The sequence below is a fragment of the Myotis myotis genome, unplaced genomic scaffold (genome assembly GCF_014108235.1).
Source record: "Myotis myotis isolate mMyoMyo1 unplaced genomic scaffold, mMyoMyo1.p scaffold_m19_p_1, whole genome shotgun sequence".
Taxonomy (NCBI): Eukaryota; Metazoa; Chordata; class Mammalia; order Chiroptera; family Vespertilionidae; genus Myotis; species Myotis myotis.
The window spans coordinates 96,859,351-96,872,073 of NW_023416313.1; the positions used below are offsets into that span (position 1 = coordinate 96,859,351).

Consider the following 12,723-nt stretch of genomic DNA (forward strand, 5'->3'; position numbering starts at 1 on the left):
CTCCGCTATGCTCACGAGCCAATCAGAGTGACTATGCAAATTAACCCAACAAAGATGGCAGTTAATTTGCGGAGGGAAGACTGAAGGCTCTGGCTGGAGTGAAGACTGAAGACTGAAGGCTGAAGAGGCTTGGCTTCTCTGGGTGGCCAGACCAAAGTCCTGGGTCCTGGGTGCCAGAGGAAAACCGGTGCCAGCAGCCAGGGGAAGGAAGGCCTATTGTGTGAATCTTCGTGCAACAGGCGTCTAATATATATATATTGGTTTAAAGGTTTATATAAAAGAAAAACAAAACACACACAATTTTAGAAGGCCCAGGAAGAAGGCAGAGGAAATAATAAGGAAATAAAACAACATTAACAACAAAACTCAGCTGATTTAACTGACAAAGAGCACACACTTTTGTGCATGAAGAAATGTTATTAATGGTTTAATGTTTCAGAAGTCCTCAACAAATGCTCAGTTCTTTTCAATTCCCAGTCCTCCATTAGAAGATAACTTGCTCAATTATCTGACTTTTAAATGGTAGTTTCTAATTTCTCAACAGAAACACATCAGGCCAGAAAAGAATGGACAGAAATTTACAAAGTGATGCAAAGCAAAGGACTGAATCCAAGAATACTCTATCCAGCAAGGCCATCATTCAAAATTGAAGGGGAAATAAGAAGTTTCACAGACAAAAAAAGGCTAAGGGAGTTTATCACCACCAAGCCAGCAATGCAAGAAATGCTAAAGGGACTGGTGTAAAAAGAAGAAATAAAAATCCCAGAAAGAAAACAGCCACACACAAAAAAAGAAATGGCTACAAACAAGTACCTTTCAATAATAACTTTAAATGTAAATGGACTAAATGCTCCAATCAAAAGATATCGAGTGGCTGAATGGATAAAAAAATACATGACCCATATATTTGCTGTCTACAAGAGACCCACCTCAGAAGAAGGGACTCACACAGACTGAAAGTGAAGGGATGGAAAAATATCTTTCAGGCAAACGGAAATGAAAAAAAAGCTGGGGTAGCAATACTTATATCGGACAAAATAGACCTCAAAGTGAAGGCCATAACAAGAGATATGGAAGGCCACTTCATAATACTAAAGGGATCAATACAACAAGAAGATATAACCCTGATAAACATATATGCACCCAATGCAGGAGCACCCAAATACATAAAAAATCTCCTGGAAGATATCAAAGGAGAGATCGACAACAATACAATCATAGTAGGGGACTTTAATACACCACTGGCATCACTGGATAAATCCTCTAGACAAACAATCAGCAAAGAAACAGCAATCCTAAATGATTCACTAGATAGATGGACTTAATTGACATCTTCAGAACACTTCACCCCACAGCCACGGAATATACATTCTTCTCAAGTGCTCATAGGACAGATTAAAAAATAGACCACATATTGGGTCACAAGCACAGTCTCCCCAAATTCAAGAAGATTGAAATCATACCAAGCATCTTCTCAGACCACGATGGCATAATATTAGAAATAAACTACAATAAAAACAACCCAAAATACTCAAACACTTGGAAGCTGAAAAGCATGTTATTAAATATTGATTGGGTTACCAATGAGATCAAAGAAGAAATTAAAAACATCCTGGAAACTAATGACAATAAAAACACAACAATCCAAAATCTATGGGACACAATGAAAGCAGTCCTGAGAGGGAAATTTATAGCTCTACAGGCCTATCTCAAAAAACAAGAAAAAATGGTAGTAAATCATCTAACTCTACAACTCAAAGAATTAGAAAGAGAGCAACAAAGAAACCCCAGAGTGAGCAGAAGGAAGGAGATAATAAAGATTAAAGCAGAAATAAATGACATAGAGACCAAAAAAATCAATGAAACCAAGAGCTGGTTCTTCGAAAGGATAAACAAGATTGACAAACCTCTAGCCATGCTCACCAAGAAGCAAAGAGAGAGGACCCAAATAAACAAAATCAGAAACGATAGGGGCGAAATAACAACAGACCCCACAGAAATACAAATGATTGTTAAAAAATACTATGGACAGCTCAACTCCAACAAACTAGACAACCTGGAAGAAATGGACAAATTCCTAGAAAAATACAACATTCCAAAACTCAATCAGGAAGAATCTAAAAATCTCAATAGGCCAATAACTATGGAAGAAATTGAAGCAGTCATCAAAAAGCTTCCAGCAAACAAAAGCCCAGGACCAGACGGCTTCATAGGGGAGTTTTACCAAACATTCAAGGAAGAACTAAAACCTATCCTCCTCAGACTACTACAAAAAATTCAGGAGGAAGGAACACTTCCAAGCTCATTCTATGAAGCCAGCATCACCCTAATACCAAAACCCGGTAAAGACAACACAATGAAAGAGAATTACAGGCCAATATCGCTCATGAACATAGATGCCAAAATCCTCAACAAAATCTTAGCAAATCGGATCCAGCAGTACATCAGAAAGATCATACACCATGACCAAGTAGGATTTATCCCAGGGATGCAAGGATGGTACAATATCCGCAAATCAATAAACGTGATACATCACATGAACAAATTGAAAGAAAAAAACCACATGGTCATATCAATTGATGCAGAAAAAGTGTTTGACAAAAACCAACACCCATTTTTGATAAAAACTCTCAGCAAGGTGGGAGTAGAAGGATCATACCTCAACATAATAAAAGCCATATATGACAGGCCCACAGCCAACATCATACTCAATGGACAAAAACTAACACCATTTCCCCTAAGAACAGGAACAAGACAGGGATGCCCGCTCTCACCACTCCTGTTCAACATAGTACTGGAAGTGTTAGCCATTGCAATTAGGCAAGAGGAAGAAATAAAAGGCATTCAAATTGGAAAAGAGGAAGTAAAACTGTCCTTATATGCAGACGACATGATATTATACATACAAAACCCTAGAGACCATCAAAAAGCTACTAGACTTAATACATGAATTTGGCAATGTAGCAGGATACAAAATTAACCCCAAGAAATCTGAGGCATTTCTATACACCAATAGTGAACTTTCAGAAAGAGAGATTATAAAAACAATCCCATTTACCATCGCACCAAAGAAATTAAGCTACCTAGGAATAAACTTAACTAAAGAGGTAAAAGACCTCTACTCAGAAAACTACAGGACGTTGAAAAAAGAGATAGAGGAAGACATAAACAAATGGAAGAACATTCCGTGTTCATGGATTGGTAGGATCAACATCATTAAAATGTCTGTACTACCCAAAGCAATCTATAAATTCAACACACTTCCCATTAAAATACCAATGGCATACTTCACAGATCTAGAACGAACTCTCCAAAAATTCATCTGGAATAAAAAAAGACCCCGAATAGCTGCAGCAATCCTGAGAAAGAACAAAGTAGGTGGGATCTCAATACCAGATATCAAGCTGTATTACAAAGCCACTGTTCTCAAAACTGCATGGTACTGGCACAAGAACAGACATATAGATCAATGGAATAGAATAGAGAGCCCAGAAATTGGCCCGAACCAATATGCTCAGTTGATATTTGACAAAGGAGGCAAGAACATACAATGGAGCCAGGATAGTCTCTTCAATAAATGGTGTTGGGAAAATTGGACAGATACATGCAAGAAAATGAAACTAGACCACCAACTTACACCATACACAAAAATAAACTCAAAATGGATAAAGGACTTAAATGTATGACGGGAAACCATAAAAATTCTAGAAGAATCCAAAGGCAACAAAATCTCAGACATATGCCGAAGCAATTTCTTCACTGATACAGCTCCTAGGGCACTTGAAACTAAAGAGAAAATGAAAAAATGGGACTACTTCAAAATAAAAAGCTTCTGCACAGCAAAAGAAACCATCAACAAAACAACAAGTAAACCCACTGTGTGGGAAAACATATTTGCCAATGTCATATCTGATAAGGGCCTAATCTCCAAAATTTATAGGGAACTCATACAACTTAACAAAAGGAAGATAAACAATCCAATCAAAAAATGGGCAAAGGACCTAAATAGACACCTTTCAAAAGAGGACATTCAGAAAGCCAAGAGACATATGAAAACATGCTCAAAGTCACTAATCATCCAAGAGATGCAAATCAAAACAACAATGAGGTATCATCTCACACCTGTCAGAATGGCTACAATCAACAAATCAACAAACGATAAGTGCTGGAGAGGATGTGGAGAAAAAGGAACACTTGTGCACTGCTGGTGGGAATGCAGACTGGTGCAGCCACTATGGAAGACAGTATGGAGTTTCCTCAAAAAACTACAAATGGAACTACCATTTGACCCTGTGATCCCACTTCTAGGAATATATCCCAGGAAACCAGAAACACCAATCAGAAAGGATATATGCACCCATATGTTCATAGCAGCACAATTCACCATAGCTAAGATCTGGAAACAGCCTAAGTGCCCATCAGTAGATGAATGGATTAGAAAACTGTGGTACATCTACACGATGGAATACTATGCTTCTGTAAAAAAGAAGGAACTCCTACCATTTGCAACGGCATGGATGGAACTGGAGAGCATTATGCTAAGTGAAATAAGCCAGTCAATGAAGGAAAAATACCACATGATCTCACTCATTCATGGATAATAGAGACCATTATAAACTTTTGAACAGTAATAGATACAGAGGCAGAGCTGCCTCAAACAGATTGTCAAACTGCAGTGGGAAGGCCCGGGAAAGTTGGGGGGCAGGAGGGAGGGGTATAAGAGATCAACCGAAGGACTTGTATGCATGCATATATGCATAACCAATGGACATGGGATGCTGGGGGGTGAGGGAGGCCAGGGGATAGTCAAGGGCAGGGGAAAAAAAAAGACACATATGTAATACCCTTTGTAATACTTTAAGCAATTAAAAAAATAAAAATAAAAATAAATAAATAAATAAATAAATAAATAAATGGTAGTTTCTAACTACCATTTAAAAAAGACGTATCAACCATTTCCATTCTGGACTTTGCTGCTGCATCTGATATGCCAAAAATGTCTTTCCTTTTGTAATCCTTAATGCCCTTAGGTTTTGGCATCATATTCCTGCTGTTCTGCTGTCTCTTAACCTTCCTTCTATTCTCTGGGCTCCAGGTCCAATCTAGGCCTTTAAATGCCTGTGGAACAAATTGTGACCCTGACTCATTTTCCTTTACTTTTCCTTAGGCATCATATTTACTGTCATGGTTTTATCTACCAACTGGGGGCTGATGACGCAATAGCCACATCCCAATCTGTAACTTTTCCTGAGTTTATACACTTATACATCTTCCATTGGATTTCTCTATAACATATTAGACACACTAAGCACAACCAAAAATGCATACACCATCTTTTCTGTTTGCCTTCTACTTTATCTTTCCCTACTTCTTGCCTCACAATAAACTTCACAGTACCCATCTATATATGGTCCACAGATGTACATTTTTTTCACCAATTTAGCCTTTATTCATGTTTTTATGCCTTAATACTTCCCATTCCATGTGGGGGAGATGGCTGGCTATTTACAAGATGTGCTCAAATTTCACATATTTTAAGGGCAACAGATTGCTCAACCCTAGGCTGTAAATATATATTATATACCAGTAATTGGTTTAAAGGTTTATATAAAACAAAAACAAAACACACAATTTTAGAAGGCCAAGGAATAAGGGAAAGGAAATAATAAAATAAAACAACATCAACAACAAAACTCAGGTGCCCTTGATAATCTCAATTATAACAAATGTATTAAAATACAGTACCATGATACATTTTCTGTTGCATTTATTGACTATACAATGGACAAAATAATCATGCTTATTCTGAAAAAAAAATACAGAAGAATCCTTAAAGGAAGTAATTGTTTTATATTTATTGTTATATCCCTAAAACATAGCACAGAGCCCAGACTCCTTTCAGGCGATAAAGTAATATTTGCTGAGCTGTGTTTAAAATTGGCAAACTGGACTTTACCATTGCAATCAGAATAGTTGGCTATTTAAACTTAAAATGAATTAAAATCATGCTAAAAGTACTAAGAACTGAGAAGTGCATTTAGCAAATTTAAAATGCATTGGGTTAAATCATTCCTGCAAAATCTTACAGTTAAAAATAATTATAAAAGAACTGTCAACTACTGAAAACTGTTCAGAGGATAAATAGGCTGTGTGGTAATTATTATCACTGCCTAATATAATTTCTGAGATGTAATATATTCTGTGAGTTTGATAGTCCATATAAACACAGCTAATGATGTAATTTATTAGTTGCTACATGGACAAGGAGACTCAATGGTGTGTGATGACATGAAGCAGAAAGTAAAGACAGTCTGAAGAGAAATGGGACAAGGCAACATAGAATCTCCTATATAATAAAAGGCTAATATACAAATCAACTGAACGGTGGAACGCCTGGTCGCTGTGATATGTACTGACCACCAGGGGGGAGATGCTCAATGCAGGAGCTGCTCCCTGGTGGTCAGTGAGCCAGCCTGAGCCATCAGTTGGACATCCCCCAAGTGCTCCCAGACTACGAGAGGGTGCAGGCTGGGCTGAGGGACCACCCCTGCTTCCGAGTGCCCAAATTTCATGCACGGGGCCTCCAGTTAAGATAATAAAGGCCCTTTTTGAGGAAGATGAATTTGGTATGCTACATAAAATTGTAAGGAAAGAAAAAAATTACTTAGGAAAATTATAATCATCATTAAAAGTGGCCCAATCATTAAAAATATTTGTTTACATGCTAGATTCAAGCTTGGACTTAAAAAAGACCCAAGATGGATGGAATATGTCATGTGTTTAGACCAAAGTAAAAATTTTTAATTGCCATATTAAGAGGAAATACATACTTTGCTCAAAGTTTACCTTCACTCCAGTGGAGTTTGGTATAAGAGGAGAGTTGTACACTAAAGCACCAATGTAATACACATCTGATAGGGAATGACAAAGGAAACTGATTCAATTATGTATTTATCATTTGTCTCATCTAAGAATACTATTGTCTTTTCCTTTGCTCAGGTAACTTTTTTTTCTTTTTTTTTTTAGTCCTCACCCAAGGATATATTTTCCATTAATATTAGAGAGAGAAAGGGATAAAGACAGAAAGAGAAACATGAGAAACATTGATGTAAGAGAGAAACATCGATCAGTTGTCTCCCGTGCACACTCCCAGAAACCAGAGATGGAACCCACATCCTGGGTATGTGCCCTGACCAGGAACTGAACTTGCCACTTTTTGGTGTGTGGGATGATGCTCCAACCAGCTAAGCCATAATGCCCAGAGCTGAAACATTTGCATAAAATTTATACTGAAGCATTTGCTTCAAAATACCAGTTCAAAATATCCTATATAATCCTATATAATAAAGAGGTAATATGCAAATTGACCATCATGCCCTCACACAAAGATGGCCACCCCCTTGTGGGCACAAAATGGCCACCACAAGATGGCCTGCAGGGAAGGGCAGTTGGGGGTGACTGGGCCTGCAGGGGAGGGCAGTTTGGGTAATCAGGCTGACAGGGGAGGACAGTTGTGGGTGATTGAGCAGCAAGGGAGCAGTTAGGTGTTGATCAGGCTGGCAGGGGAGTGGTTAGGGGGTGATTATGCTGGCAGGCAGAAGTGGTTAGGGGCAATCAGGCAGACAGGCAGGCAGATAGGAGCCGGCAGTCCCAGATTGTGAGAAGGATGTCCGACTGCTAGTTTAGGCCAGATCCTTGTGGACATCCCCCGAGGGGTCCCAGATTGGAGAGGGTGTAGGCTGGGCTGAGGGACAACCCTCCCCCAGTGCACAAATTTTGTACACCGGGCTTCTAGTCCTATATAATAAAAGCCTAATGTGCTAAGTGTCCGACTGTTCAACCATTCAATCAGTTGCTATGGTGTGCACTGACCACCAGGGGCAGGCACTCCAACTGATAGGTTAGCTTGCTGCTGAGGTCTGGCAGATCTGGACTGGGCGAGACGGGCCAGACATGCCCTAGAGTCCTCCTGCGGTCACTCCCCAGCCCAGATTGTACACCAGTGGGGTCCCTTGGCCTGGCCCCCTCTCATAATCCGGGACCCCTTGGAGAATGTTGGAGAGCTGGTTTTGGCCCTATCTCCACAGGCCAAGCTGAAGGACCCCACTGGTGCATGAATAATAATGAATCCATGCACCAGACCTCTAGTTAATACATAATATGTAATAAATAGTTTATTCATTTTGACCACATTGAAAACAACAATTTTTATATCTTATCAATCAAGTCAGCAATTATGTTTTCTTATTTCTTTTTCACTTACAACCATTATGGAATGATTGATTAGTCACTAAATTCATAGTCAATAAGCCTTATTTCTATATTTGTAAAACCCCAAAATAGCTTGAAATAAAATCATTCAAACACTTTGGATTGTTAGGTCTTTCCCCTCTAAAATTCTATAAGATATTAGATATTATCTGAAAGCACTTTCTTCATTAATTATAAATGCAAGTATAAAATGCTGTTAACAAGTAACCTATGATTATAATTTTCAGCTATCCAAAATTTCCAAAACTGCATTAGTCTTATGAGGTGATATGTAAGAAATAAATTCTGTTAATATTTTTAGACTTTAAATAGTTAAAAATTACTCTTGTAAACTGTCTCACACTATAGATACTCCCATCCCAGCATGCTTATTTGCACTGGAAAGGAGAAATCAAGAGTTACAGAAAGCCTAGGAGTTCACTAGCATTGATCCCATAGAAATAAGGTGTGGGAGTAACTGGAAAAAACAAAACCATTAATTTTTCGTGTGTATATAACATTTATAAAAAATAGGTAAAGAACTTAGGCCCAGGGACAGACTCCTTGCCAACCAGGAAGAAGTGTAGCAGGAGGAGAGACAGCATAGAACCCTCTAATGCTCATTACCAAGAATCTCAAGGTGGTACTAACATGGACAACTGAGTAAAGAAAGGCCAACCAGATTATTCTTTTTGAGACTGAATGTTGTACCAAGACACACACAAATGGCAGGACTGGGGAGCACAGGTGTCTAATGGGCACCTCCCTGGAACACATTTCCATGAGCCCCTATTGCTTAGGTCCTTGGAGCTTATGCTTCCCAAAGATGGCTTGCACAATTGTTTCTTCAATTGTCTGATCTATCCCAGAATCTTTAATAAAAAATGACCTTGATTTATTTACTAATAAGTTTGAAAAAGTTGGTACATGCACTAAAAGGATAAAAACTGTTAACTACATTTATTATTGATCTAAGTTGACCCCGCTCTAGAAGTAGAAGGGCTACAATAATAATCAATGATATGTGTAATAAAGGAGAACAATCCCACCCATGTTCAAGGAAATGTATAGCCTTCCTAAAAATATAAGGTTCTGGAACCTCTCTGAGGGTGATCCCATTAATAGGCATTAATGAAGAAGAGATTTTGACATGTTGAACAATCTGATTCAGACTTTTTAATTAGCCCAACTTGTCTACTATTTATGTAGTAAGGTCCTGACAGGAGACTGTTACATAATTTTCAACTTACATGCAAATTTCAGGGTCAAACAATGACCAAGTTATGTTTTCCTGCATAAAATAAACACAATTTAACCACAATAGAATATTATCTTTGACCCTTTCCAATAAACTCTCTATTTTTGTGAGATGTATAAAAAATTAATCTGCACTGTATTTTCAATATAGCATTTCATTAAAATCTTCAGAATTTAATAGATTTACTGTGAACTGGAGGTTATTACTAAAACTGGACTAAGAATGAATATTTAGATGTACTTTATATTTGTTAGCAAATAGTTTAGCTCCAACAAAGAAAATTTAAAATATTTTTTTACAAAATCTTAAAATCTTCTTGAGTAAAATCTGTAACATTTTGTGTGTTTTGGTTAAATTAATTAATCTTTTTTTAGGCTCAAATTCCTGATCTGACAAGTGGAGATAGTAAAGTTCCCATGTAAATAACAGAGTTGTGTAAACATTAAGTGAGATAATGTATGCTAAGTTACCGGTACCTACTTGACATTTAGTACATGTTCTATTGATAGGGGTATGGCACACAGTAATAAGAATAGAACCTCAGTTGTTTAATGATTATTCACCTTATAGCTATAGATAAGAGGTTTTCTTACAGACCCTGGGAAACTGGAGGATGAAACAGGGCGGTAAAAGATGAGACACCTCAGACACCCTAACCAGTTTGGCTCAGTGGATAGAGCATCAGCCTGCAGACTGAACGGTCCCAGGTTTGATTCCAGTCAAGGGCATGTACCTTGGTTGCGGGCACATCTCCAGTAGGGAGTGTGCAGGAAGCAGCTGATGGATGTTTCTCTCTCATCAATGTTTCTAACTCTCTATCCCTCTCTCCTTCTCTCTGTAAAAAAATCAATAAAATATATTAAAAAAAAAAAAAAGATGAGACACCTCGGAGCCTGGTTGGTACATTACTCAGAAAAGAAACTACATTTTAAAAAACAGACCAAGGATGTGACACGCTTTGATTTGGTTGCTATGCCTGGATCCTTACCCCCTTGGGAGTTTGCCTCAGGAAGGCTGACCATTCTCTGGTCCCAGGAATGGGCTGAGCTGTTCGCAATATCATAGAAGGTCAGCCACCTTGTTATTGGACTTTGAGCTCCTGGAGATCAGACTGCAGACCCTCCCCTCTCCTTTTCCCAGCTACACTCACAGCTGCACAGAGCTTTCTCCTCACCCTTAATCAGCCAGCTGGCAAGGGGGCAGAGCAGAATTTTCAGGATGACCTACTGCTCTCCCCACACTGCTGGCATTATTAGAATAAATGCTCATATAAGATTCAATCCTGTCTTGCTTAATTTGGGTCAAGTAGTCACAGGTGGCCTCAGACCCGGTTAGTGTCCAGTATCACTGTTAATGGTTGTTTTTCCATATTTTTCCTTGAATCTTGACTACTTGCCCTCTCAGAGTCTTAGTTTCTCTACTTATAAAATGGGTTCTTATAAGACTTAGCTAAGATAAAATATATAAAGTTGAGAAACTCCTTGATTTATAGAAGTTGAAAGTCTTAGTTCTTCCTGCATTTATCCCAGGCCAGCATTCCTTCTTCCAAAAAATACTGCTTTGAGAAAATATGAAAACTACTTTATATTATAATTTACTTGTAAATAAAGTTAGAAAATGTCAGCATTAATTGGTAATATTAATTATTGACTTATAATGGGCTTGATACTTGTTTAATCGCTTTGCAAGGATTAAATCAAAAGATTTTTACAATAATTCAATTAGTATAGAAGAGGTATAGAGTGGTTAACTTGTCCCAGGTCACACAGCTGAGAAATAGTGAATGAACTAATCATATGTCAGCAATCTTCAGGCGGAGTTAAGGGTACATTGAAGAGAATATAAAGATCCTGCAAGTAGGATAAAGGCATATAGTTTTAAGGAAATCAATTTCTAGCTCACCATTTTCAAATATGAAGCTTCCAGATTGATGTGCCTGAGAAGCATCTATGATCAGCCTGGTTCTCCTTTGTACTTTCCCTTTCACAACCATACTCCCTACTTTCCAGAAGGAAGAGCTGCGCAACTTTCCATTTATTCAACATTCAAAAACACACAGGGGCAAGTTGTGGCAGTACCTCCTTCAGGTCTCACATCTTTAATACTTGACTATTTTCAAAGAATGATTTATCTAGATAGAGAGCTTTATGAGACTGAAGTAAAAAATAACATGAAACCATTTATCACACAATGTTATTTACTACCAACACATTAATCACTAAAACAAACCTATTTTTTAAACTAAGAAAACTAAAGATATAAGTGCAAATGTAAATAAATTTGATATTTTAAAACTCTCATCAAAGTTGTCTTTGGAGTTTTGATACAAATTAACATTGCTCATAGTGACAGATAGGGAGGGATACACATCATTAGAAAAATGACAGCAGCGGATGTACTTAGCAGCTACATGTTAAATGTTCATTTCAACACCTCAGAAAACTGATCCCCTGTATTACATCCCTGCTATTGATGAATGGCTATGATGGCAAAAACTGCTGCTCAACAGATTGTATCAAAAATTATGGTAGATTAACAAAAAAGGCTATACCTTAGAGCAAAGAAAATTATGTTATTACTGAGATTATAGACAGCAAAGAAGAGATTGCTGAGTTTGGACAGTTTTACACATGTATATTTGAATTTACAATAGAAATGAGGTATATTTAGAAATACTTACATATTTATATTTACATATATATTTATATTTCCTGATGTTGCTGCTCAATGACAAAACAAGGAAAGGGTGGCTTCATTGCTCATAGTCATCTCTATGCTCATTTTAAAAAGATTGGCTTAAAACTCAACATCAAAAAAACACCCAAACAACCCAATTAAAAAATGTGCAAAAGACTTCAAAATATATTTCTCCAGAGGAGATATACAAATGGCTCATAAGCACACGAAAAGATGCTTATCATCACTAATGTAAATTGGGAAAATGCAAATCAAAACCAAATGAGATGCCACCTCACCCCTATTAGGATGCTACTATAAAACAACAATAATAATAAAAACCAAAAACCAAACATGCGCAACAACAACAATAAAACACAGAAAAGCTTTGGTGAGGACATGAAAAGTTGGAATGCCCTAAAGAACTTAAAAATAAAATTATCATATGATCCAGAAATTCTAATTTGGCACATATACCAAAAAGAATTGATAACATGGACTCAACAGATATTTGTACACCAATGTTCATAGCAGTATTA

At 37.5% G+C, this 12,723-nt stretch overlaps 1 protein-coding gene across 1 annotated transcript in view; it reads right to left on the reverse strand.

Annotated features, from left to right (window-relative positions):
* Positions 1-12,723, reverse strand: part of MALRD1 (MAM and LDL receptor class A domain containing 1) — a 628,376-nt gene that overhangs the window by 213,811 nt on the left and 401,842 nt on the right. The window lies entirely within an intron of this gene.